We start from the raw sequence: 5,674 nt of genomic DNA on the forward strand, positions 1-5,674 counted from the left end.
AAACTTCCAGAACTGACCCGCTGGTGGCTCTGAAAAGGTAGGAAGGTGATTCTTGCTGAGATCCCAGGGAGGCCTTCCCCGATGGGGAGCTTCATTCACCCTTCAGAGGAGTTTACATTTATTTTGGGAAGGATGAAACCCAAGTTTCCAAATTCCTAAAATATTTTCTTTTAAGGATCCCTGGGTGGCTCAGCAGTTTAGCGCCTGCCTTCAGCTCAGGGCATGATCCTGGAGTCCCGGGATCGAGTCCCACATCAGGCTCCCTGCATGGAGCCTGCTTCTCCCTCTGCCTGTGTCTCTGCCTCTTTCTCTCTCTCTGTGTCTCTCATGAATAAGTAGATAAGATCTTTTTAAAAAAATAAGATAAAATATTTTCTTTTAGAAATAGTTATTAGATTTTAAGATGATAAAGTAAAAATATGTTTGGTGTGATGGCACAGGAGGAATCAAGAGAAAAGTAAGTTTTCCCTAGCAGCCTCCCAAGCACTCTCTGGAGGACAGGATCTGAGTCCTCCAAGCAAAATTCACGAGGGGTTCCCTCTCCTTTCCCTCCCCTTGGCTGAAGGGATTGGGGCTCCTGATTGGCATTCATGCCAGCTCTGCCTGCTGGATCCTGCAATGGCAACTCTCTGGAACATACAGGAGGGCCAGGTCCTTAGCGAAGCAGCTTTTTACAAGCACCCACACTTGTAAGCACATGAGCAGTGTGCATGCATGTGCATGATCCACCTTCCAGGGGTGGTTCCTGGAGTGTCCAAGGGTTAGCTAGGTGACCTGTCATTACAGTCGGTGGTAGCAGCCAGCCAGAGAGATTAGAACATACATCAGGCACTGGCGTGCAGCTTGTAACTAGGACCTTTGAGATATCTGACCTGGGCATTTGGTGCTTAGTGACAAGTAGGGAAATTTCAGGGGCAGGATAGAGAGTGCTAGGGCAACAGGGGGGTGGTTTGAAGGGAAAGATGAGCAGATGGGCCAGACTCTTCCCTTTGTTTGTTCGTGATTGATACCTTCTTCTATCAAGCATTTACAGTGATGTTTCTATGGTGTGCATTTAATTACGTGCATAAATGCTCAATGTTTTTAATTTAAAAAACTATAAAAATACATTTGAATATATGCTTTTTCTTTTCTACTACATATTAGTACATCCATTTATACAGGTATAGGACTGTTTAGAGTCATATATACCAAATCATGTATATGGGCTTGCTGGGCAATTGGGAAAGGCCCAATATTTTTTTTATTTTGGGTAATTTTTTTTTTAAGATTTTATTTATTTATTTATTTAAAAAAATTTTTTTTGAGAGAGAGAGAGGGAGAGAGTACAAGTAGAGATAGAGGCAGACGGAGAAGCAGACACCCCTGAGCAAGGAGCCCGACACAGGGCTCAATTCCAGGACCCTGGCTGGGATCATGACCTGAGCCAAAGTCAGATGCTTAACGACCAAGCCACCCAGGTGCCCCACCAGGGGTAATTTTGATAGTACTGGATGTTTACCCTGAGTATTGACCCTAACCCCACAAAGGTAAGACTTGACCTAATCCCTCCTCTGTGGCAAGCCTTCCCTTATGCCCTAAAGGAGACAGAAACACACGTTCTGTCCTTGTGGACGTTGTATCCTACTGGGATGTGCCATCTAGACATGTGATGAGTATGCCTGTGATGTGTGCTCTTAGGGGAGGTATGTTCATGGTGAAATGGCGTTCAGGAAGGTTCTATAGAGCAGGGACACTGGAGAGAATTCTCAAAGGGGGAGTAGGAGTGGTTATAGCGTTAATGGCTTCAGCCTAGCTCCAGAGCACTGGGGGAATAGCCTGAGTTCTGGTCCTGCCACATACTAGCTGTGTGAATGAATTCATATATGCCCAATCCCTAGAACTGAGCTTGGTACACAGTAGGTGCTTTGTGTTTGCTGTTCTTGGTCTTTAGTCCTATCCTGTCCTGGCCAGCTACCGTGTCAGTGATCTTGGGCTTGCTTCCCTATGGAAGGTTATAGTATCCGGGGCCGCCTGCACCCCTGCCTCCCAGCACCTGGCCCAATGGAGGTCAAATGGTAACTACCCATTGAAGTATATTTGCTCTGGGAAGAATTTCTGGCCATCATCCTATACAGTGATAAATGTGGACCCTAGCCTTTTCTCCCTCTTGAGGGGTAGGAGGTGCTGAGCTGAGGCTTCACGCCCTCCCCCAGATCTCTCTCCTTGCCCCAACTGCCAATGCCTCCCTGCACCCCATCCTCCTGACAGCTTCCCACAGGGCTGATCCTAACAGCCCTGGATGGAAGAGTCGGACTGGGAGTAGGGGTGAGGTCAGGCAGCAACCCTGTGAGCACAGATGGAGAGGGGGCTCCTTACATTCAGAGGGGCACTGACAAGCCAGGTGGGTCCAGCAGGGAACAGCCAACTGTTGGAGTGCCATACCCCAGGGAAACAGGAGAGTCTGGGGAGGCAGGGGAGCCCAGGGGGCAAGAGAATGCAGCTGGTGCAGGTGCTCGATGATTGCTCTGAAGCAGCACATCCCCTAACTAACCCTTCTGTGTGCCCACAGCTCCCAGCTGGGAGTAACTGGAGCTCCTAGCTGGGAGTGACCAGAGCATACACTACAGTGTACCAATGCTAAGGGTTGCCATGACCATGCCCTCCCTGGGTCACCTTGGTCTTCTGCATCCTCCACACCTCATTCAGAACCAGGTGAATTGCTGGTGCCCATCTGCTGCTTAATGGATGAACTAGACTCCCATGGTGGTGGTTGTGGTGGTGATGACGGGGGAGGCACAAGGGGTAGAGGGATAGGATAGAGCTGGTTTCAAATCTGTTTCTCACCTATTAGTTGTGTGGCTTGGGCAAGTCACTTAGCTTCTCTGAGCCTCGGTTTCTTCACCTGTGAAATGGGAAGCCCAGAGTCTACCTCCCTGGGTTCAATGAGCCGCTGTGTGCAAAGCAAGTAATAGCATCTGCACAGAGGCTCAGTGAGCTAAGACCTTTCTCTGAATCTCTGCATATCTCCATCTGTGCATGCTGCCACTCCCTCCTTCAGTATCCCATCTCTGACACCCTTCGGATCCCAGGCACCTCTCAAACTGCTCAAGACTCAGCCTGGCCCACAAGGAACCAGCCACAGGGAAAGAGAACTGCCCACCTTCATCTCAATAGAACCTAGAGGCCACCTCTTCCATCCCCTCTGGGGTTCCTGCCTCACTTCCCCATCCTTCATTTTCACGGGCCCAAAAGGACATCCCAGAGCACAACTCAAGCTGGAAATTTCTGGAATTCATGAAGAAAGCCCCGCACTGGTGGTGGAAGTGTTCCCAAGGCCTGGGTGCCTCACATCCCCAGGCCTGCCCGCGCCTTGGAGAAGGGTCCTGGTACCTCCTATTTTCCCAGCCAGGAGGCCTGCGGGTTCCCACATTACCACATGAATGGGGCACAAGCCCCTGGTCCACTCGAGCAAACAATTTGGCTAGCAAATTGACATAATTATGAGAGACAGAGAGAGGAAAGAAAGCGGCCCCCACCTCCGAGGCCCCCCAGCGGGTGGCTCCCGCCGAGCTCCTCCCTGGCTTTGTGGGCCCGGCGCTCAGGGCTGATTAGAAACCGTGTGGCCTTTTCAAGAGCCCTAAGTGATTGGCCCCCTTAATCTGATTACAATTTGCAGAGTCCCTCCAGCCGCCTCTGAAGGGCCTTTCTCAAGCACCCTGCTCGATGGTGCGCGCGCGCATGCATACACACACACACACACACACACACACACACACTTAGCACCCACTCGGGCCTGCTGGTGGGGGCTAGGCTCCTTTGTCCATGCCTTACTTCTTCAGTTAGGGACCTTGAGCGGCCCCAGGCCCCTAAAGGTACACCCTAGACTTCAGACACATGCAGGGGGACTGGGGCTGCCCTAACACACCAGGTCACCTATCTTTAGGGTCCCACACAGATATACCGCCCAGCTGAGGGGCACCTGAGGATACGCACACCCCATGAGCACACCTTCCCCAGCACCCATCCTTCGTTAGAGGCCACTCTGAGCATCCAGCTCCATGCTGTGTAAGCCCATCAAGGGCGGCCCTGTCTCCACAGCAGCTATATTTCTGGGGCTCTTCGAGCTGCAGCTCCCAGGGGATTAGGCCCAGCAGGCTGCCTGGACACCGCTCAGCCACAGGCTGCTCCCACTGCCCCCCCTGGGAACTCAGCCCTCCACAGCCACTTTGTAGCTCTTAATCCCCAGCCTCAGCCACAATGGCTCCTTTTCCCATACTTGTTCCTGGCTCTTACAGGCTCCAGCCTGGCCTCCCACCCCTAAATGGAGCACCCCCCCACCTGGGGGGGGCAGCAGCTTAAGATGAGGGTGGGGTGGGGGGCAAATCTGGGGCCAAGGCAGAAAGAGGCAGAAGATGGCTCTGGCCTTGTTAGCTAACCATGCATCCTCACGGAGGAGGAAGTGGGGCCCGAGCAGGTGGCTCGAGCCCTCCCAGGTGCTGCCCCCAGCCTGCTGCACCCACATACCTCAGGCCCTCAGCCTGGAGGCCCTGAGAAGTGTTTTCTCCACTTAGGAACCCCACTGTCTGGCAGCCCCGGTGGTACAGCGGTTTAGCGCCGCCTGCAGCCTAGGGTGTGATCCTGGAGACCCTGGATGGAGTCCCACATCAGGCTCTCTGAATGGTGCCTGCTTCTCCCTCTGCCTGTGTCTCTGCCTCTCTCTCTCTCTCTCTCTCTCTGTGTCTCTATGAATAATAATTTTTAAAAAAATCTTTAAAAAACTTTTAAAAAAAAGGAACCCCACTGTCTTCTCAGACTGTCCCACAGACCTTCTGGTGGCTGGAGCCTAGGTTGAGATGTTGGAATCAGAAGGACCTGCGCCCCAGTCTCACCCTAGCACCATCTTCAATAACTCTGTGACCTTGGAAGGGTTACTTATCATCTCTGGGCCTCAGTCTCCCCACCGGTGAGATCGGTGTGATACAAGCTTTCTCTTAGGGTGGCATAGGGTGCTTCCAGCACTCAGTGGGACACCCAGCACACAAATGGCATCAATCTATGGCTGCTGCCACCATGTGCGAGTCAAGACCAGGAGGAAACCGGGGGTACAAACACTGATGGGGGTACAGTCTCTGCGCACCCCTGCCGCCCTGCTGGGAATGCCAGGCTCTGCAGTCCCGGGGGTTTTCTAGGACAAGTCTCGCAGGCGACAATTTTTAGATCTTGTCCTTGATCATGAGACGCAGAGCGGGTCTGGGCAACAGCGGTCTAGACCCAGGTCTCTACCTCCATAGCCCCGGGCACAGGTCCCCCAGGGCAGCCTCGACAGCTCCCTGGGACGACCACCTGGACCCGCACAGCTCCCAGGACCCAGGTCAGGGGATGGGAGGACGGTGGTGGAAGGGGTCCCGCCCCGGCCTTCTCGGAGCCCGAGCCCGAGCCCGAGCCCGGTGCTGCCGGGGTCCTAGCCCGGTTAGCCGACCGCCAGGGGCTCCTCTCCCCGCCCTGGGCCGGTCTCCCCCGCCCTCGGGGGCGTGCCGCGGGGCGGGGCCGCCGGGCCGGGGGGCGGGCGGCTGGGGCTCGGCTCCGCGGAAATGAAAGCCGCCGCTCCGCTCCGCTCCGCTCCTCGCCACGCCGCACCCCTGCCGCGCCGCCGCGCACCTCCTCCTTTGTCACAATGTTTTTCAATCCGGTG

Source organism: Vulpes vulpes, chromosome 14 (genome assembly GCF_048418805.1).
Source record: "Vulpes vulpes isolate BD-2025 chromosome 14, VulVul3, whole genome shotgun sequence".
NCBI lineage: Eukaryota > Metazoa > Chordata > Mammalia > Carnivora > Canidae > Vulpes > Vulpes vulpes.